General features: G+C 47.7%; 1 pseudogene; it reads left to right on the top strand.

The window, feature by feature from the left end:
- Nucleotides 1-22,300, top strand: part of LOC149370080 (uncharacterized) — a 38,486-nt pseudogene extending 16,186 nt beyond the window's left edge.
- Nucleotides 22,301-23,628: the final 1,328 nt, after the last annotated feature.

Below are 23,628 nucleotides of genomic sequence, written 5' to 3' on the forward strand. Positions count from 1 at the left end.
CCTTGAGTTATCTACTGCTCTAATCTGTCTTTAGTTTCGTCGTCCAGACGCGGCATCTCGGCTAGAAACGCCTCCTTAAATGTGATAGCATCCACCGGATGCGATGCGAAGAGCGCCTGGTAATGCTCGAAAAAAGCTGCTTTGATGTGGTCGATGTCCGTTTTTAAAACACCTAACCATTCCATTTCGTTAATGTGATTTCTTTCGGCATGGGCCTTTTCTAAACCAAGCGCTCGTTTCGTTGGCGCTTCGCCTGCACCCATGTCTTCTGCCCTTGCCCTCACCAATGCTCCCCGATAACGTTCTTCTTCGATAAGCTCTAGCTTTTGTTTGGTTTTTCTTATGTCTTCAATCCATTTACCAGGCGCTCGGCATTCCTGTTTTATCATCTTCTGAAGCAGTGCCTTTAGCTCCATTTCCTCTTTTTTTTTTTCCACATGACGTATACAGGTGGCTCTTTCTATGGCTTTTAATTTTAAAGCTTCTTTAGTGAGTTCCCACTACAAACTGGGTTCGAGCTACGGGGTTCAAACTAGACAGTTTGAACCCAGGTAAGTCGCCTGGACCCGACGGGTTCTACAAAGAATTTAAACTTGTAATTTCCCCGGTCTTGAAGGTTATCTTTAATGATGGTTTATGGTTGGTTTATGGGGTTTAACGTCCCAAAGCGACTAAGGCTATCAGAGACGCCTTAGTGGAGGGCTCCGGAAATTTCGACCACCTGGGGTTCTTTAACGTGCACTGACATCGCACAGTACACGGGCCTCTAGAATTTCTCCTCCAAAGAAATTCTAGCCGCAGCGGCCGGGATCGAACCCGCGTCTTTCGGGAAAGCAGCCGAGCACCGTAACCGCTGAGCCACCGCGGCGGCCCGGTTATCTTTAATGAAGCCTTTAAAATAAAAGCACTGCCTCCATACTATGGTTCGTCCCATACTGTGCTGATTCCCAAAACGGACGACATAGACAGATTACGTTTGGTAACAGCATACTGACCGATAGCACTCACGAACGTCGAGTACAAAATTTACATGAAGGTTCTGGCGCGAAGGTTGCAGACCGTGATTCATTACTTAGTTGGTCCGCGTCAGACCTGCGGGATTAAAGGGCGGTCTATTTTTACAAATATTCACGTTGCGCGCAGTGTCTTAGACTGCTGTGATGACGCTAGTGGCCAGGTGGCAATTCTCCAGATCGATTTAGAAAAGGCATTTGACTGCGTCGCCCACGAACTTTTGTTTGCAGTATTAGGCCACGTTAATGTAGGTTCTGTTATCCGCGAGGGGGTGGCCCTGGCATACCGGAACTGCACGACGAGATTGATCGTTAACAAGAGTTTGGGGGCCCTCATCAGCGTGCAGCGTTCGGTGCGCCAAGGCTGTCCCCTCAGCCCCCTTTTATATTGTATTTATGTGGAGACTCTTTGTTTGAAGATACTGAAAAACAGGAGTATAAACGGATTCAGTTTGCAAGCAGCCGAAGTTAAGCTCTTAGCGTACGCTGATGAGATTGCAGTGTTTGCCGTGGACGAGGGAGGCATAAGCGAGGCAGTTAAATGTGTTCGCGATTTCAGCCAAGCTACGGGAAGCGTGGTTAACTGGTCGAAGTGCCTCGGGCTGTGGCATGGCGGGTGGGCGTCTACGCCTGAACGGTTCGCCAGTGTGCCTTGGACGACGACACCAGATAAGTACTTGGGCGTTCCGCTCGATGCGTACCGTGATAGCGAACAGTATTGGGCAGGGCAGGTCAAAGAGATACGGGAGAGAGCTGATAAGTGGAAAGGGACGACATTGTCAATTTTCGCCAGAGCCACTGTTTGCAACCTCTTCTTCATCAGCAGGCTCTGGTACGTCATGCAGGTGTTGCACTGTTCACGGTTAAGCATTCAAAAGCTGCACAGAATTTTCGCCGTCTTCATCTGGTCGTCTGACTGGGAGCGCTGCAGCCGGGCCAACCTGTTCAGACGGGTACAGGAAGGTGGGCTGTGACTGGGCCATTTGTTTCTTCAGCAGCTGGTGAATCGTTTCTTGTTTTTTCGGGACACAAGAGACCCGTTTTTGCGCACCGTATGCCAAGTTAGGCTGCGGCGCCTGCTGCCGCAGTACGTAGTCGGAACTGCTGAGGTTTACAGTAGGGTCAGCGGTTTTTACCAGGAAATCGTTGCCAGTGTAAGGTTTCTTTCTGCGCGGTTTTCGAATGACTTTCTGTCCACTGTGAAACGAAAGAAGCTGTACCGTGCTTTGTGTGATATAGTTTTCCCCGTGCCCTTGTACAGGGCCTTGTACAGGGGAGGCCCAGGCAAAGATGTTTTAAAGAGAGTGAAAAAAATGCAGGTGCCGCCAGGAACAAAAACCTTCTTTTTTAAGCTGCACACCGGAACCTTACCGGTTAAAAAATTTTTAGAGGGAAAGGAATTATTTTTACCCTGGGGATCTCACTGTTTTATTTGCAGGAAGCCGGAAACAATAGACCATGTTTTTTTACACTGTTGGGAAGGGGTTTATTTTTGGGATGCGTTGCAGCGAACCTTAAAGAAAGAATTTCCCTAGACCCGTACGGCATTCGGTACTTATCTGTTGAAAATGAGGATGGGGTGCCTTTCGACTTAATAATGCTGACAGGCCTCCACTGTATATGGCGCTCCAGAATGCCAGGCTATCATTGCGACCGAGACGCAAGACCTGCCAGGATTTACTTTCGCGAAAATATGGACATGTTTCTGGCCATTCAGAAGGCCGCTGCGGACCCTCCGGAGTGGCTCTCAAAATTAGAGCCGCTCTGTACATTGCCTGAATTTTAATTAGACGAAGCCAGATTCATGCTGGCTTACCATGAGTCGTATGTACATAGCGTTTATTGTGTTTTGTTGATTGTTTGTTTTGTCCAATTTTGTTTGCAAAAGCCAGGCAATAAAGAAAAAAAAAAGAGCGTAGTCCCGCCTCTTTGTTTTGCGGCAACCGTTGCGGCGAAGCCTTCATTCAACTCACCCTGCCGCTCACATAGATTACTCGAGAAACGCAGCTCATTGTCCTCGGCCGCTACACGTGGCATTAGAGAAAGGAGGAAAAAAGAAACAGTGGGCAGAGCACATGTGATGTGTGACAGCTGCGTCGCCGTTCAGACACAGCCAGATCCACATCTGCCGATGAAAATCTGTCATTGCTACATAGCACCTGTCTATAATGAACAAGTGGTAGGTTTTGTTGCGCAATGCAAGGCGATACCTCGAATTATTTGAGATGTTTAATTTTCCGCCTTCTAAGTCGAAAATTACTTTCTGTGGAGGGATAGCATGGTCAGTACTACATATGCGAAATGAGCACTTTGGAGAGAATTTTCCTCTGGTGCGACCTCTAGTGGCCTTTGCGATAGTTATATGCATGAAAAAATGTTATACATTTTTACCATGTACCAGTAAATACTAATAAAATAAACAACGTTAGGGATGCACTGCGCTTATTTGTATCTATAAAATAGAATAAATGTAGAAAGGTGGCATTTGTGATTGCCACTATTTTTATTGTTTTTTTTTCTCTGCTGGCAACCACACTCCAAGGCTCTAGCTATAGCATCAGCATGGCCACGAACATTCCATGCCACCGCGCCTATGACGACGTGAAGTGATAGCTATGAGTGGCTGCTCACGTGTGTGGTTCATCGATTTCCTTCAGCCTACAGGCGAACCGAGCCCGTCCAATCTATCTTGTTTTTCGATGCACGAAGCTTGTCGTCTCAAGCACGATGACGGCATGCCTACAATCAAGAAGCCCAACAAAAGCATCACTCGTAGCAAAGGCGGCCTTCGAGTACTTCGGACGATATAGCCGCAAACGCACATAACCCGTGCTAGCAACCGCATCGGCACCTGCCGCTTCTACTGTGTCGCTTGCCGCTTCCAAGCACAGCGCAACTGTGAGATCGGACATATTCTATGACAGCCATGTTCACCATGATTAACCAGTGATTGCTGACCACGAGACCAACACAGCCGCAACACTGCATTTTGTTCTTCCAGAGGCTGTGCCGGCCGTTTCTTCAGGAGTGGAACAGGCGGACAGCGGCTTTGAGTGCTCTTCTCCAAGTTTCGACAAATTTTCAGCTTATGGGTATTTTGCGTATTTTTACATTCGATACTTCGAAACACATTGAGAATAAAAAAAATTTTAAACCTGGCCTTACGTGTGATGTTTCTAGGTTTCAACTTTATGGTATAATCTTAATCTTGCCCGATGAAATCGAAAGTAAAAAGTTGATTACTTTAACTTATCTACTTAATCGTTTACGTATAGAGCTCTACAAGATATACCTAGAATGCACATGCACAAACCATATTGTGGTGTATTTCTCACGACTTTTCTATGAAAAATATGTGTTTAATAATTTGAAACACCCGGCATAGTATAACCAGAGAGCGGCGGTTATCATAATTAAGACTATAGATAGGTACAAACTGAAGGTGCCACAGGCGTACGCGCCTACATTCAGCCATTATGACCAGGTTGTCAGAAGCTTCTATGAAGACGTGAAATCTGCAATGAGCAAAGTAAAAACGCAATACATTGTACTGATGGTCGACTTTAATGCCAAGGCAGGCAAGAAACAGGCTGTAGGCAAGGCAATAGGTGACTATGGCATAGGCTCTAGGAATGGTAGAGGGGAGTTACTCTAGATTTTTGGAAATAATTGCGCAGATGCCAGACAGGACACGAAAAGGGACACACATATGCCCTGTCTTGTATGCAGGCGATTATTTCCAAATGTATGAATGCTCACTAAAAGGCAACTCTTATTAGCAGAGTTCGCAGACAGAAATAATTTCCAGATCATGAATACCTTCTTCCACAAACTGGAGAACAAGAAGTGGATGTCGAAGAGTCCCAATAGCCAGACTAAAAAATTCAGGGGGACACTTTGTTGACCTAATGTGCGTTGAGACGAATGCCTTTATAACGCGGTGTTGCTGCTTGTGTCACTGATGTGTGGTTAAGATGTTAATTAAGTACACAATTTTTTGGGAGTCTTAAATGGTAGAGACACTGGAGGGCGTTTGGGAGGCATTCGTCTGATCCGACGCCTTTCTGCAACACTCTCCAGCGTCCTAGACAAGAACAACTACATATGCGTTGGCAGGAAGTAGCGTAGCCATTAGCATGCTCGGTTGCGCAACGGAAGGATGGTGGTTCGAATAACATCGTGCACAAAGATTTCCTTTCTGGTCTCTCTAGAAAAAGTGTGACTCCTCTGTTGACAACCTTCTGTCGACAACAATGAGGCATTAAAGGCTTTCGGCTTTAAAAGAAATAGACTTCATACGGCGCACTCACAATGGCATCGTGCTGGATATGGAGGTCCTAGGAAAGGTGCGATGTGGCGATCATAGGATGGTAAAATCTTGAATTAGCCTTGACTTGAAAAGGGAACGAAAAAAAACTAGTAGCGAACAAGTCGATCAACGGGTTAGCGGTAAGAGGGAAACTAGGAAAATCAGCACCTAGCTGCAGGACAGATATATTCGCCTTTGAAACGGTTTCCAAGGGGCTAATTTGTTGTTAACAAGGTCATGCATAATTGCGCTTTTGAAATGAGAGGAACAACAGAGGAACGACGCAGATACCAGTGCGCAAACCGTCAATTGAAGTTCATTTCGGTGTGCACACATATACACTTTTACAAGTCAAAAACATGGTCATATGTGATTGTGCTTTTGTAATAGCGCAACTTGTAAACTTGTAAAAGCACAAATTTGTAAAAGCGTATATAAGTGTGCCCATTGCAATAAACTTCAGTTGACAGTTCGCGCACCAGTGTTGATGTCGTTCCTGTGTTGTTCCTGTCATTTCAAAATCGCAGTTATATTTGACCATATCCGCCTTTAACCGGGGACGACGATCTCAGTGTTTAGGCAATGAACGATCATCTCACAGCAGTAATTACGGAGTGCACTGTAAAAGTAGGCGGTGGAGGGTTAGACAGGATACGGACAATCTACCTCAGAAAACGGATGACCTGATTAAGAACCACCAAAGTATGAAAGCATCTAACCTCGCAGACAGAATAGAACTGGCATAGCTATCAAAGCTAATCAATAAGCGCAATGTAACCGATGTAAGGATATAAATTATGCAGAGAATCGTGCATTCTCTTGGGAACGGAAGTAGCCTACAAGCAACCAAGAGAAAATTAGGCGTTGACAGAAATCAGATGTGTCTGCTTTTCAGTAATGGTTTTAATAGGTTCTAATATTGTTTCTAAACTACAGAGTAGTCAAAGCAATCGGGACGTTAATGAGAGAGAGTAGTGTATCGGGTGCATTCATGTCGGCTCGCCTGTGTCGCTCACATGCGTGGTGCGACCGGCCCCGTATCACTTGGTGGGCTTTATAAACAACACTTGCCAATAAACTTTCTTTTTTCGTGCTCTGGCTATCATTCCGTTGTCACGCCCTTTCATGCTAGGATACATGGTGTAAGAAGTAAGTGGCTACGACGGTATAGCTTTGACAGCGGTGTACTGCGAAGCATGGAACGGCTGAAGACACCGCAACATTGCGCCTGGCGCAGAACGAGAAAGTAAGAGGAATGAGAACTGTTCGACAAATTTCTGCGTGACTTAAAAAAGCAAGCCTCGCAATGTAACTGTGGCCCGTTGCATGACTTCATGCATGGTAAGGGACCAGATCGTCTTTGGTAGCAGCAGCTCTAGCTACACGACAAACTTCTCGTGAGAAGGGGTTGACGTTCCAAAAACGCAACAAATAAGCTAAATTACAGTCAGTCGCACAACAGAATAACGTGCGGCAAAAAGCAGATGGCTGCGTTCATGCCGTTTCAAGGCGCACAAATGAGCGCAAGGTCGGCGGGGAACAGTTGCGGTGCAGAAGGTGCAACCACAAGTAGAGGCGGATGCAGCCCTCAGCATTGGGCAAAAAGTACTGCGTGTGCCACGGCTTTAACAACTTTCCTAAATCCTGGAGGTACTCCAAAGAAGTGACCGCAGTCGGCAGACTTCAAGAAAACAACTTTGACTGCCACAGTGTCAGCACTAAATGTGGAACCACGAATAAGTGGACTCCAAAAGCTCATCAATGGTCAGGAAATCGCCTCAGAGATAGACATGAGGCTGCAAGCAAGCCTTTCACCGTTTTCTCTCTATCGAAAGCTGCCATCTGCTGACCACACCCGACGCGCACAGTACTCTGGACGCATAATGGTGGTGTTATAGCGTCGTTTGGTACAGTGCCTAAAGTGTGCTTGTTGGAAATACCAAGACTGTGGTGAAACGTTTCACTGTGAATAATGGTCACCAGCCAATACTGAGTCTTCAAGCAAGTGAAGCCTCAAGGCCGCTTAAGCGTACTTTGAATGTTGTGAACGTGGCTTGAAAATGTCATCCTCTGAAGTATTTCAGGCATACCTTCGAAGGACTTGGTTGCCAGCAGAAACCTGATCATACGGTCCTGGAACCTGGAGCAGTACCGATCATGCAGCGAGCTCGTCGTGTTCCTTTTTCGGAAGGAAACAGCAGTTTAAGGTTGTCAGCGAGGCGCTGGAAGTGGTAAGAGAATGCGTCTACTTAAGGCAGGTACCGACCGCAGATCCGCTTCACGAGAGTGAAATAACTTGAACAAGATTGTAGTGGAGTGCATTTCGCAGGTATTCACAGATTAGGAACGACAGTTTACCAATATCCCACAAAATAGAAATATGTAACAGCTGTATCTTACCGGTACTCACCTATGAGGTAGAAACATGGATGCTAATGGGCACGGTCAACTTCAATTTACGACAATGCAGCGAGCTATGGAAAGAAAAATTATAAGTGTAACGTTGAGAGACAGTCAGACAGCACAGTGGGTCATGGAACAAACGCGGGTTGTTGACATCCTAGCCGAAATCAAGTGGGCTTGGGCACGCTATGCAATGCGATGGCAAGATAACCAAGGATAACCTTCGAGAAAAAAGTTACAATTTAATCCAAAACATAGATTTCTCGTTTGCCTTTCAAACCTTAAGCAAGTGAAACGTTTTGTTTAAAAAATTATAAAATATAAAAATTTCTTAATAAAATTTTTTCAGAAATCTGCGCATTGTACCAAGAGTCATAAGTCTGCAGCGGGAGGTGCGATTCAAAACCAACTTGGCAGGTACGTGTAGACGACAATAATCTGTGCAACCAACCACCATAATTGCAATATCTCTGAGCTAAAGTGCTGATGAAGTTAACATCTGGCGGGATTTTTTCAGACAGTCACCCTTAACATAAAAAGTTAAAGGTAATTCTCTGTCATTCTGCTCCATTGCACACATTACGTTATAAAGAACAGCCAGCAGTTTCATGCCAAAATATTCATTTTAAGAGAGGTTATCACTGCTCGCGTAACTGAGATTCAAAAAAAATTTCTTACGAAAAATAGTTTTTAGGATTGGAACATTTAAATATGCAGCTAATAAAAGCTTCCAATACGTCTAAAAACTATCAGACTCACAGCTTTGGCCCTCCTTATATGCAGCAGTCTCTTTATCTCACCTGTTTCGAGTGCCCAGCTTACTGACGTGCAGCCTTACGCACGCGGTTGCAGTCACTGTTGAGGCACGCCTGCGTCCTGTGGCAGCCAAGTCCGATGCCTGCCTACTTCAATACGTCCAAAATGCCTGTTTCCATCGTTGAACTGACAGACGGCATCATACAATCCTAATAAAATAATGGGCAGTGTCCTATGTACATCTTTCGGTACCCTTTGAAAGATGATTCCATTGAAGCTGTAGTAACGGAGGGATGCGATCGACGTTATCAACTACTCACCACACTCATTCTTTTTTCTGTAACACAACATCCGACATTTATTAGATGGAGGAGAAAGGCGGCACTCTCCATTACCGACAACGGCAAGTAAAGTAATACCATACAAGGACTATGGTAACACTTACCCCGTCTTCCAGCCAACTGCACGACTGTGCCGGGGCTTCCCCCTCTCCTTCCTCAGCGAACGACGAAGACTCTACTTTCCGCAGAAAGAATCCAATCCCCTCAAAGGTAGTCTTGCCAGAAAGTCCGGCGCATCCAGCGCCCACTTGTCTCAAGGTAAAGGGGCAATGCCCGTTGTGGTTACAAACCCCCGTTTCAATAGAAGCACTCAATAGCATTTTAGTGTTTCCGTGTAGGCAATTCTTGAGAAGTTCATCTGAACAGAGGTAACTGTACACGGTTTGCACCTTGCTCAGAATTTCGCTGGGAACTACTTCCTTGTGCTTTTTAGCAGCCTTTCTTCAGTGTTTTTGCTCGGTTGAAGCCATGTGAACTGCCAGCTTCTTGAGGAAAGAGACCCCGTGGAGCTACAATGAAATAAACTTACGAGTGTGGCTTGATTCATTGCTTTCAGGTTGCCAACATTGGCCTTAATGGAACTTCCACAGTAAATTTGTAGCCGATCAATCAGGGCATCTGCAAATTTTCCTTTGCATCCAAAACTGCGCTCTGTTTTCTTCAACTTCCTTAGGCGGCAACCGACACGCTTCTGCACATGCCCTATGCATTCAAGCACGTTGTCTTTACCATATACTTCTTTCACAACAGCGCGACCTTTGGAGTCGCTGTGGCCATAAAACTCCACGTACTTGAGATGCCGCGTCGTTCCCAACCTCTCAAACATGCGTAAAACCGACCGCTTCCATAGCACCTGTAGCACTAGCATGGCTGGTGTGACACTTCGTGAGGTTTGCCTTCCATTCAAGGTATTCCACAGTTGAAGAATTCAGCTTACGTCTCATTTCGCAAGCTCATCTGCTGAAGAATCCTTTTACGTCGATTACTTCGCTGGTACCGACAGATATCAATGAGACACTCTCATTCAGTGACGAATGCCCGAGCATCTACGATGTGCAGGCCTTCGACACTCGTTGCCCTCAATACCATTACAAACTTCATTAGCAGCGTTAGCATTAACCATAGATCTTCTCATATTTATGGCAATAATTTGCGTCGCTCGAGACAACTTTACCGACATTTTCTGGTACGCAGAGTACCAAGAAGAAGGTGGCATGTTCATCACCTTTCAGAATCTGGCAGCACCTTTGTATCCTTTACGAAATTGTTGCAAAGCAAAATCAAGATGGACATTGTTTTCTGTTACGCGGCCGCTCTTTTTTGACGATTGGAATTTAGATTCAAACCCACACACACCTCAGGTAATGCCATACGTAAAGTAGACACCACGGCGAGTGCGCTCCTCGAGTTTCAGTGAAGTGCTCTTGCATTCTGTACAGGCCAAAGATGAAAAAGTGGCTGTGGCTTAACTCAGATGAGCCAGGATACACAGAGTGAAAGCTCTGTTAAGCATGGTTAGACACCGTTTAGCTTTGGTTCATCTTTTTATGTTCAAGACTTCAGCGAGAGCAAATTGGTTCAGCGAGAGGAAATCATGTGATCCACCACGTGTCACAAGTACAAAAGCGAGAGTCAAGAGCGGCGGTCGGCGCAGCAGTGGACGCGACTGCCAAGTGCAAGAGCGAATCACGATACACATCATATGTCACAACTGGCGAGGAAGAGTTGGCGAGCAGCAGCCATCACAGCGGCGGACGTGACTGCCAAGCGCGCAGCTATGGCGTCGATGAAGAAGATCGAGCCACCTGGCGCGCGCGATTTTGCCCATGCGTCGCGCCTCCCGTTAGAGGTCAAATCTAAGAGCCAGATGACCTTCAGGCTTAACATGGGAGGATTACAGCTTTTCGCTCTAAAAATGGAGGAAAGTGCCTCAATGTCAATGATGCTGTTACCTTGAAGGGATGACTCTTGAAGTCAATACCCAAAGTAATGGTGACATTTTCGAGGAAATTTAGAACCGTCGTCTTATTATGTGTGTGTGTAGGGTACCGATCACTGTGCCGAGTGCTAAGAAGTGCTCAAAAGTTATTTACGGCACTTTCAAATGCACGTGAATCCAGTTAGGTTTTTCTCTACCACGGCAAAATAGGTTGCGCTGACTTCCGCCTTTCTGAAAGCACCTCAAGACGCGTTAATCTATGCGACTTTAGTGTCGCGCCTATATTAAATATACGCCGCCGCGGTGGCTCAGTGGCTATGGTGCTCGGCTGCTGGCCCGAAAGACGCGGGTTCGATCCCGGCCGTGGCGGCTGAATTTCTTTGGAGGAGAAATTCGAGGCCCGTGTACTGTGCGATGTCAGTGCACGTTAAAGAACCCCAGGTGATCGAAATTTCCGGAGCCCTCCACTACGGCGTCTCTCATAGCCTTAGTCGCTTTGGGACGTTAAACCCCATAAACCAACCAACCATATTAAATATACCTGAAGGCTTTCTACTTGACCATCTCCTTTTATATTATTTGAATGGCATTGCTCTTCATATAAGTACCTGGCATATAAGTACCTGGGTGTGCATATCAGACAAAACTTAACATAGCGTACCCAAACTTAATGCGTGATTAATAACGTTAATTGCAAGTTAGGATAATACGTCGTAAACTTGAATACGCAGCATCCATACGGGACCTACGCATGAAAACCTTGTAATCTTTCTCAAAATGATCCAAAATAATTCTGTTCGCTTCATTCTTTCCAGTCACAACCGTGTCGCAAGTATTACAACCATGAAAGGGCACCTTTCCCGCCCATCCTAACAATCTCGCTAGAGAATCGGTCGCCAAACTTTATTCCGCAAGATATATCAACGCTGTATGATGATTTCATTTCGTCACCCGAATACATTACCCGTTGCGTTGATCATCGTCACAAGGTCACGATCGCAAAATGCCATATCAAGGCCTGTTTTCAGACACACCTTCCCCGCACTTGAGTCGAGTGGAACCGCCTTCCCCCCGATATTGTTGCCTTTGAAGATAACCTACGTTTTCGCGATGCACTAGCTAACATTGTACAAGCTGGAGAAAGTTGAATTTGTGTTCTAATAACATTTATTATATTGCGTCTATTGCTTTCTTCCTAAAACATTTCTAATCTACTAGCCTCTGTAGTAGCTTGGCCCTTAGGGTACAATATATAAATTAAATAATTGCTTCTATGGCTGTCGGACCAGGATTCCTTTGCCTTTCACCTTTGTCCAATTTCTCACTGCAGGGTCTCCGGATGTTATACAATTATCTAACCTACATAACGAGGCGCTGGTTCCCTTTCCCAGCTTATCGAAATCAAGGGGAATAAATTGGCTTGGGCAGGGCATCTAATACGAAGGCAGGATAACCGGTGGTCGTTAAGGGTAACAGACTGGATTATAAGCGAGGGCAAGCGTAGCCGGGGGCGGCAGAGAGATAGGTGGACGGATGAGAATAAGAAGCCTGCGGGGATAGGGTGGCAGCAGCTGGCACAGGACAGGGTTAACTGGAGAAAGACGGGAGAGGCCTTTGTACAGCAGTGGGCGTAGTCGGGCTGATGATGGTGACGATTCATATCTCATTAACTGTAGAACGTTTTTGGAGAGCTCTATCACTCGCTCCCTATACCTCGCAAACAAGAATTGAACGCCATTAACGTTTTTGCGCCACTGACATGTTACGTGGCACTGGAAACTGCTACTGAAAATATTTTTGTAGTCAGTAAGATTTGCACGTATTTTTCTGTTTACATCCCGCTCTTTTACACTGTCTTATTTGTGCAGATCACCGAAGTGTGAGTTGTATGCCACGTGTCATGCACGTGTATGTATGCCACGTGTCAGAATCTCAATGCTCAGACGCTATGTCTGTTTGTGCGTAAGTCAGAGAATTTAATGAGGTCTGTTGTGTTGCTGAATTCTTCATTTGTAATATTTTGGAGCAAGTGTTTGCTTGAACGTTTTCTATGACTACAAGCTCACTATTTGTATTAGCTCATTCTCCCGTGCCTTCTCTTCCTTCCTAATTGTGTGAGCGCCTGATTGTATGTTTTTTTTTATCTGCGCAGCTTATGCTTGCATTAATGGAAATTTCTGTCCTCCGTATGTGCTGAAACACAAGCCGAATTCACTCTGAAGTGCAGCATTATTTGCAGCACTCTTATGCCGTTTGTGCACAGTAGGCAAATGGCTTATCACGCTCTTTACGCGTACATTTTTAAACATGTGTTGTGCCTAATTCAGCAGCCTCTTGTTGCGCCACTATTCTGAGTGTCAGTTGTGTGTTGTTGTTCACCGAGAGCAAACTCGGTGAACACAATTCTGTCGCAGCCCAGTGCTCTCTGCTCGAAAGCAGCTCCCAAACAGGGAGTCAGTCTACTAGAACTGTGCTTCTCGGGGATTGAGATGAATAGCTGGGCCTCTTGATATATCAACCCCTTAAAATTCAAAGCGATACATTAGGCAAGGTCGCTGTGCTTCGCGCATGATAGCCTTAGCCGCTTATGCGCCATTAAACACAAAACAACATAAACAACTAGGCAAAGTGGAAGGTCAAAGGAACAACCATCGCTGACTACATAAAAATTGCGTTGGCAATCAGCACTCGTGTGTTCTTTCTTACCCTTGTCTCGAGTGTCGCGCTCAACGTCGAAGCATCCGAGTATTTCTTTTTCGCGCCAGACATCACGTAATGTTGTTTTTTTCTTGCTTTATACTAGATTGCAACTGTTCAGTCGTCCACTCTGCGCTGGCTCTGCACTAGAACAGGCCGAGTTTCTCACACATGGAATTTTATTGCAGCTACGCTACCGCACTACTTCTACCTTGACACATATATCAGCAGCAAGTTTTTACGCTCAGTATCGTGTTTTGTCCTCCGCCCCGTTTTCATAGCATTGAAAACCTCGCGTTGGAACGGCTCTTACTTGATTAAAATAAAAAAAGCATCATGTTTACCTGACTCCATTCAGGAGGAAAAAAAAAGAAGAAAAATCACGCACAGCAAAAAAAAATTAACCTGATAGAAGAGTAGAATGGGCCACCACATGTAGGCCTTGTAATGCCACGCTGTAAATTCCAAAAACAGGGGAAGTTCTGCACATAAGTTTACTCCAAGCAAGCGCTTCCTCCTAGTGCATTTGTTTTCTGAATTGGAAAAGTGTCATAAAGCTGTCATAACGCGGCGCAGCGGCCACGCACGCAGCAGGGTTTGCTTCTCTGCGACACACGGTGCGTAATTTTGGTTTGCTTCATCAATATTACGAGCTTACAGGGTGTTCCACCTATGACTTTACACAACTTTACGTATTGATTTTTGAGTTAGACGAGCGCTTTCTTCGGCACAGCATTGCCAGTGGTGTAGTACATCAGAGTACGGCTAATACTTACTAACTAGAAGGCAAGGTAATTATTATTGAATAGTGAAGTTAGCTGTTGTTAGGCTCCTTAATTATTAAGAGGCATGTAGCCCACCGTAACTAATATTCACATCAGTTTCTAGAATTTCTGAAACATGGTTTCCCTTGGCACTGTGGCCCAACAAATTTTCCCTACATCGAATCGAAATACATGCACCTTGGAGACGTTTGCAGGCAAAGCAACCTCTCCAGTGCACGTAACAGCACCGATGGTAACCGCTTTTTCGAAATTCTAGAAACTCATAAGGATATCTCTTACGATCGGCTACATGTATTTCAGTAATTAGGGACCCTAACAGTAATAAGTAGAAAGTTAACTATGGAGTATTAGTTAATTCTAATGTACTACACCACTGACAGTGCTATGCTGAAAAAAGCGCTCTTCTTATCCAAAAGCCAATTTTTTGACAATTGTGTAAAGCCTTAGGTGAAACACCCTGTACATTGCATGCATATCCCTATGAAAGTGTCTGAGTGAGACTGCTTGTTAAAAACTGCTTGATAGAAAGGACGGCAGTCGACGAGCCGGCGGGGGCAGTTCTTAACTGAGCGTTGAAAGGCAAGAAGTGAAGTGTGGTTAAGTCGCACACCATGCCGATGATTTCTGAGCGGAATGGTTGGTGCAACTATTTCTCTTATCGTTCAGAAAAAACTAAGACGAAACTTTGATTCTTTGCGACAAGCACACAAACACATCGCCCTTGTTTTCACGAACAACGCAACTAAGTAAGGTTGAAATTTGGGCGAGTTGAATCTTATTCATGAAGTAGTTAGCGCCGAAATCGAGGGCCAAGGTTGAAGAAAGACACAACACTAGCGCTGTTCCGCAACTAAAACTTTAATGGAAAAACACATGATATATATCCATCTCGTGTGTTTCTTTTGATTTACTTTCACGAGATGGGCATATATCATGTGTTTTTCTATTAAAGTTTTAGTTGCGAAAAAGCGCTCGTGTTTTGTCTTCCTCCCACTTTGGTCCTCGTTTTTGGCGCTAACTTTATCGTGGACAACTATATTCGTAGGGGTTATGCTGGTCCAGTCTCGAATAGAAGCAGATAACATGAGCGGCGTGCCTGTATTCGCTCATTATATTATTCTCTCTCATACATTATCAAGCGGCTTAAAAGTACGGCATACGCATATAACAAATAATTAAGCTTTTTTTTTTCATTGCTAACGTACTTGCATAGAGGACGGGTGAGTAGCACTCACCGTTTTCAGTACAGCTGACAAGAGTGTTATTTCCTGCAGGTACGCTTATTTTCACTGGGCCTTTACTTAAACACATGTGCTCCACCGGCCTCAACAAAAAATTCGCTCGAATGCCAATGAGCATTTATTCCTTGTGCAGTTTCTTTTCAGTACTATGATGAATACCGTGACACGACTGGTCATTTTTTTTTGAGCGAACGCACAACCCCTTTTCTTGAACTATAGCGTGTCTTGTTTTAGAAGGTCTGAAACTAAAAAAAAACATAACTTCCTTTAGATTTATTTTTGCCCTGCAGCTTATTGCGGCTACGGTGGCCACTAGGTAAGAGGCAGAATGCTTTAGTTCGCTAATGAATAAATACGTCCGTTAACTTTTCAGATCTTTATTTACAACATATTATATTATATTGCCACCTGGTGTTCTCAGGTGGCGCATGAAAGAGGAGAAGTTGAAGTGTCTCGCGCTGGCTGGCTGCCGTATTCTGCTGGTTAGCGACTTGTCGCCCTATCTTCCGTGACATATTTTGGTGGAGGTGCGGGGTATTGATCCCCGATCCCTCCGAGATGCCCTCCGATCGGCCGACTTAACGCTCAAGCCGGAGAAGTGCCACTTTGGGTACAAAAAGTTGATGTTTCTCGGTCACCTTGCGAGCACCGATGGCGTTAAGCCCGACCCTTAGAAAACTGCTTTTGTCGCCGACTTCCCTGTTCCTGCAACAAAGAAAAGTAAGCAACGCTTATTGGGTCTGTGCGCATATTACCGCCGCTTCATAGCCGACTTTTCAAAGATTGCCGCACCTCTGTACCACCTCACGCGCGATGATACACAGTTCGTGTGGGCCGCCGAGCAACAGGAGGCTTTTGCCGAGCTGCGTAGACGACTGCTAAACACCTGTTCTTGCGCACTTTGATGCAGAGGCTGAAACCGAAGTCCACACCGACGCCAGCAACGTCGGTCTCGGCGCCCTACTCGTCCAACACCAAGGTGGCGTGGAAAGAGTCATCGCGTATGCAAGCCGCACGCTTTCTCGCGCTGAAACAAATTATTCGACCACAGAAAAGGAATGCCTTGCGGTTGTGTGGGCAACCATGAAATTTGACCCGACAGCGAGCTGACCCAGACCTGCGACCTATCATTGATTATCTGGAGGGCCGAGCTTCTGACGTACCTCGACAATTTTCTACGAACCTGCCGGCCTTCTCCCTCCGGAACGGCATTTTGTTTTGAGAAGAACTCCAGCAATGTTGGCCGAGCGCACCTCCTCGTCGTTCCGGCAGACCTCCGCGCCCATATCCTTCTTGCTTGTCACGATGAGCCAACCTCTGGCCACTTGGGCTTTGCCGGCACACTTGCACGCGTACGCCAGGCGTATTATTGGCCCAACTTTCTCACGCCGTCCAACGTAACGTCAGAGGCTGCCGCGAGTGGAAACGTCGTAAGGCGCCTCCTCTCAAGCCAGTGGGTTCGCTCCAACCTATTGAACCGCCTCGGTCGCCGTTTGATCAAGTCGCCATCGATCTTCTGGGCCCATTCCCTGTGCCATCGGCCGGTCATAAATGAATCATAGTCGCGAGCGACTATTTAACAAGGTATGCAGAAACTAAGGCGGTGCAGCGCGGCACGTCATCTGAGATCGCCCAGTTTTTTATGCAACAAATCGTGCTGCGTCATGGTGCACCGTCCCACATAATCACTGATCGAGGCACGGCGTTTACGGCACAGCTCATGCGCGACGTGTTCGAGCTCAGTCACACGGGCCATCGCAAAACCACTGTCTATCACCCACAGACGAACGGGCTCACAGAGAGACTCAACAGAACGATCGCCGACATGATCGCAATGTATAGTGGTGAGCAGCCTTGTCTAGAGCGCTCGGGCGGTGCACTTCCTTGCAAACAAATCCAGATTTTGTGGCAGCCTCTAGGGTCCAGCTGCAACGCTTGCACGGAAGTAGCGCCAGATAGCCTCGTAAACAAAGCAGGCACGAAAACTTTGCCCTGTAATAAGGGGCTGCTCTCTAATTTCAGTTTTTGTTACCAAGTGCGCACTGCTCAAGCGCTCTAGACAAGGCTCCTCACCACTGTAAATAGACTAACAGCACAAAACATGAGACGAGATTCTCCCGTACGTCACATACACCTACACCACAGCTAACGCAGGAGACGACCCGCTTTACACCATTTCGTCTGGTCTACGGACGTGACGATCAGACGATGCTGGATGCAATGCTTCCATGCTGCACTGATGATACCCCACTCACGCCGGACGCCGAGCAGTTCGCTCAGCGCGCCGAGGAGGCACGTCAACTTGCCCGTATTCACATTCAGCGGCAGCAGAGCACGGATGCGCGCCGCTACAACCTCCGTCATCGGCACGTCGAATACCATCCCGGTGACCAAGTTTGGGTGTGGACCTCGGTACGCCGCCCAGGCTTGTCTGAAAAACTGATGTGCCGCTACTTTGGAACTTGCAGAGTTTTGCGCCGCGTCACAGAAGTGACCTACGAAGTTCTTCCTGACGGGACTGTGCAGCCTCAGCGTCGCCCAACCCGCTCTGAGGTTGTGCACGTAGTCCACATGAAACCATACTTCACGCGGTAATCAACAGTACGCTCAGTGTTCCGCTAGTTGTCGCGTGCGGGACACCTTCGCCCACCTCCCTTGTACATTTTTCTCTGCTTGTGCTGTTGTTTTTTTCCCTTTCGTTGCTCGTGCTCTAGCCCCGCTCTTATATTCCTTTTTTGGGGGGAGGGGAATAATGCCACCTGGTGTTCTCAAGTGGCGCATGAAAGAGGAGACGTTGAAGTGTCTCGCGCTGGCTGGCTGCCGTATTCTGCTGGTTAGCGACTTGTCGCCCTATCTTCCGTGGCAATATGAAATTGCCCATATTTCTCGCGAGAGAGACGCCAAATTCAACACATACCACATGACGACATGACCACCCTAGTAGCGAAGATATCATCCAGCACCGCAGAACAACTTGTCATTGTGGCATACGATAGAGAGAGTGGACTGCTTCGAGTAGTGCAAGAGAGGTCGACGGACGTAGGACTCGCAGCTCAGAAGGCTACGAAGACCACCAACTAGAAGTTGCCTCTGCACCTACACCTTAATACAACCTCCTAATTCCCCAACAGCGGGCAAGTGCCACCCTGCCTTTCACTTGCAATAAAGGCTTCATTCATTCATTCATTCATTCATTCATTCATTCATTCATTCATTCATTCATTCATTCATTCATTCATTCATTCATTCATTCATTCATTTTAGAGGCTATGTTGTATTGGCAGAAGTGGACATCCTCCTCCAAAGAGTCTAGGTTGGAGACAAATTTCGTGAATAGATTTTTAGCGCGCGTTACAAGGCGAGAAAAAGTTACCCCGGAGGGCGGATTCACACTGTAACTTAGCAGCAATGAGCGCCTCTGTGACGTCCAACGCTCCGCCTTGCACTTTGCATCACACTGCTGTCGTCGCCTGCGGACCAGACAGGCGGGCCGGCGGTATCGTTGACAGTTTCTGTTCGCTCCGGGGCTTCGTGGATTTCCGCCGCGTCGGAGCCCAATGTGAGCTGTCATTGCGTTTGCAATACGACCTCAGAGCGACTGCGTGGCCATTGTCGTTTGTAGAAGGGAGAAAAAGAAAGACTCAAGCCATTCCCGCGAGTGGCGTGCCACAGCATCGGCCTCGGGCGTCGTGGAGTGAAGGAAAGTTCTCCCCAATAAAAAAAAATGGACATAGTTGGCAGGTGAGCCGGGCAAGAGTGACGGCGAAAGCTAAGGGGCTCCTGGAGTGAGGGCTCACACAAACAATATTGATTGATTCTGTGTGTGAAATGTTTTGCTCACTCATTGATGGTTGTCGCACACGTAACCATGGAGAGGAAAAAGCGTCTGGCGGCACACGTCTTAGCTTCCAAGTACCCGAGACACCGGCTACTTTTGGAGACATGGTTTGTATTTACAGCAGATTTGCTTCTACAGCTTCGGTAGCGTAAGTACTGGACGAAGAGTTTTAAATCATCATGCTTGCGTTCGTAAGAACGAAACCAGAAGCCAGCATTCGACAAATAACCCACGGTGCCGGAGCAGGCGTGACGTCGGTGGGGACATTCCGTGTCAGGCACTACATGCATCATTTTCTTGTGAGTCTCTACCAGCAGCTTAGTGTCATAGTCTTTGAACGAATGCAGAATTTCTGTAACTGGGCCTCGATTCAGTTAGGCAGAGATCCTAGCTTTGTACTGAAGGAGATCTGGACGGATGAAGCACAGATCTGTCGCAATTCTTCTGTAAGTCTGCACAATGCCTAATACTGCGATGATGTTCACGCTCGCTGGCTTGGAGCGCACAAAAACCAACAAAAGTGGGTAGTGAACTCTTGGTGTGTAAAGAAGAACACGCGTGACAAAGGCGAAGATGAACAATCGCTTCAGCAGCATCGCTATTGCCGTGTGTTTTGGTGGTCGACCTGGATGATCTCGGACTGTTTCCGCGGCTGCTCCCGTCGTCGCAGTTACTTTAAATAAACCTAAGCCTTACATTTCGTGGCGGTGCGCGGTGCAGCCCTATAACTCTGCAGCCGTACCCTCCCTAACCCTGCGATGCTGGATTGCATTCAATATCAGGCCTTGCAAGTGGGCCGAGCTGTTATCTGTGCCGGCTCCCTTTGCTAACGGGACTCGGCCATCTACAGCTGTACCGATGAGCAGGATGTCGAAGACTGGCTCACGTCTCGCGAATGGGTGAGCTTCTGTAATAAATGGGACTTTGCGACAAAAGTAAACAATGCCGTATTTTATCTCACCGGTGTTTCTAACCTGTTGTATCGCAACCATGAGGTGGACATCCGAACTTGGTATGCCTTCTAGACGAAATTCTCCAAAGTGCTTGATCGTCAGGAAACTCCTCGCCAAAGCACGCTTGCGCGAACGGCCTCGGCAGGTCAGCGAAAGTTTCACAAGCTACATAAAGTGTCCTTGACTTATGCAAGCGTGGAAACCTCCACATGTCGGAAGCTGACAAGATGAAGCACATCTTGAAGGGTATCGACAACGACGCCTTTCAGATGCTGATAGCACGCGACATGCGCACCGTTGCTAAAGTCTTCACCCTCTGCCAAATCTTCGAAGAGCTGAGCAAGTAGAAGATCACTCGTCAGCACCCCAGACAGGTTGAGTAGCTTGCTGGGCTGACGCCTGCAGCTTACACCTCTGCTGCAACAAATCAAGCAATTTGTGAAGTGGCCTGCCAGCTCTTTCCTCTGCCGAGTCATCCAGAGTTACTACCACATTTGGCTCCGGCTCTCCGAAATGCCATCCAAGAGCAGGTTGCTGAGGCTGTTCCGTCTGCACATCCACCACACCTGCCCCCAGAGAAATCGAAGCGCCTCATCTTCCGCCCCACCAACCGTAACTTTCCCACCACGCCCATAACCGTTGCTCTGGACGATCGCCCCATCCCGGAGGTTGACTATCTTCGTGTCCTGGGCTCTCATACCCAAAAACAACGGTAGAAACAGCCTTACCATAAAGAAATTTAAGCAGGTGACCAGTGCTATCTCACACCTCATCCGCAAAGTTTTGGACCACCATAAGGGTATGAAGGAGCATGACCTACGTCGTCTCAATAACGCCTTTAACCTAAGCCGGTTCCTATACACGCGCCGGTACCTCAGACTTAGGGGTGAGAAGATCGCCTCCTTGTACGCGATGCTTTGCAGAGTGTTCAAGACGGCAATCAACCTACCCCTCAACTCTTCCACAGAAAAGCTAAGACAGCTGGGTCTTCACAATGCTGTTGAGGAGTTCGTGAAGGTCCATAGACAGACCCAGTATGTCAGATTAACACAGCTAGGCTACCACCGGACGCCACATCCTCAAGACTCTCGGCATTCACATCCCGGATAACAACTCCACACTGCCCTCCATGCTACGCCCTATCCACTCCAATCTCCTCGTCAAACCACTTCTGGGAAACACGCATCCGCCACACCACGGGCCACGCCGCCGAGCCAGAGGACAGGATCTCCACAAATATTAGGTTCCGAGGAGTATGCCAGGTGGGTGGACGCCGCATGCTCGGGCGAGGAAGTGGCGGCAGCCGTGGTGGGCCATACCTTTCAATCTCCTGCTATCTCCCGCTGCCCTCGGTGTTCTCCTCAAAAATGGCAGAAGAGGCAGCCATCGCCCTTGCGATTGGCCACACTGAAGTCCTCTATATTCTCACTGGTTCGAAAGCTGTAGTGCTAAATTTCACGCACGGGCGAGTTCATGTCCCTGCTGTATGCATAATGACCTCGCCCGGTGCCAACCCGCCCCGCCGCGTGGAGCTGCTCTGGGCGCCTGCGCACTCGGGAAGTCCCAACAACGATGCCGAGGATAGCTTAACCCGAGGTTTGATACGCCGGGCACAGGAGGCCCCCCGCGTCGGAGTTCTACCGGGAGCGCATGCGCACATTCGCTGAGCTGACTCAGGCTCACCGAGCCGAGAGAGCGCTCTACTCCCAACCACACCACTCACTTCATAATTACAACGAAACCCTACGGCGCCACCTCCAGAAGCGAACCCTCCCATCCCCTTATACTAGGTCCCGCTACCACCAAACGCTGAACAACCCCTCTTGCATCCTCTGGAACCACCCCACCACCATCCTCCTCAAAATTCTATTCCAATACCCGGCAGATCCTCTTCCGCGGGGCCTGGAGCACCTCACCAGCTGGGAGGGCTTCGAGATCCTGCTACGCTCTGAGGTCCCGGTCCGACAGAACACAGCCACGGATCGGGCCGCCGAGGTCATGGATCGTAGGAGCATGAACGTTTGAGTGTAGTTGGGTCGTGCGGAGGCCCAGGCACCTCTGTGCCCCAAATACCTCTGTTAAATGTTTTTACCACCACCACCACTTGTCGCCGCTCCCCTTATATACGCCGACGTCGTACTTCCAGCGCCTCTGCGAGCGCCAGCACCTTACTTTCGACCGGCTCCACGAGTCAGAAATCCCTGGCTGACTGCCGACAACCGTCCTACTTGCTATACACGCGGTTTGCCAGGCCATGTAGCACGGCTCTGCCGTCGTCATCTCCAAGCCACAACACCATCTCCTCAAGCTCCTGGGTACTGGCCTTGTTCTAATCAGTACTCGGGCTGCGGAGCCGCCATCAACTTGTCCTCTTTCCCCTGTTCGTTCCACCCTCTGTAGCTACCGTTCACCTTCGCCACGACGCCACTCCACCTCTCCTATGCAACGTCGCCCCAACATTACTCAAAAAGAAAACTAGGTGCCGCAGTTCCTGAGGCGAGAACTGCGCCCCCGTCGAAGTTTCAAAGGCCTCCTATATCACCTGCTAATCTTATTGAACTTTTTCTCTTGGCCGTTTGTGTCATGGCGCTTGTGGCAACGGTACGGCGATTTCAGTAATGGACAAAAGGCTTTGTAGCTCGTTAGGAAGGGTAAAAGCGCCAACTGCTTGACTATCGCTGCGCACAACTAGCGCTCATCACATCAAGCCATCCAAAGCGAGTACCCCCAGAGTTGTGATGCAGGACTTGCTCTATACGATCGAGTTCGTCGTGCTGCCTTATTGTTCTCATGCTATTATTCTGAGCTGGGATTCTCTGCCACGCCATCCGGCTATCATCGACTGTGCTGGAGCTGAAGTCGGCTTCTATGCTCTGCCCAATCCTTTGCTGAAAGCTATTCCTTCTGTTTCCTGTGTTAAAGCTCTCTCGCCCAAGACATCATCCATCCTTCATGCTCTTTCGGCCTTGTGCCCCTCTGTGACCCGCAAGTCTCTTCCGCTACCATAAGCCGTACTGACTGCCTCTGCTGGGCTATCGTTCATTTTGGTCTCTAACCAATTTTCCTCCCCTACCGCTTTGCACCTTAGTGAATGTCTAAGCAGTGTACAGCCCATCACGTCTCTGTTCATCCGCGAGGAGACTGACGATGCCCCACCTCGCCATGAAACCGCTTAGCCCGCATTCTTCTGCACCCTATCCCTCTTCTACTGTAGTGTTCTTTCTATCCATTGACGCTGATCTTCCTTTGCCGCAACGGACACAGCTTCGCAGCCTCCTTCACTAGTTCCGCTCTTCCTTCAACTCTCTCCAACGTTCCTTGGCCAGAACTTCCACTGTCACCCATCGCATCGA

The sequence above is a fragment of the Amblyomma mixtum genome, chromosome 1 (assembly GCF_055824585.1).
Source record: "Amblyomma mixtum isolate Tamu chromosome 1, ASM5582458v1, whole genome shotgun sequence".
NCBI classification, from domain to species: domain Eukaryota; kingdom Metazoa; phylum Arthropoda; class Arachnida; order Ixodida; family Ixodidae; genus Amblyomma; species Amblyomma mixtum.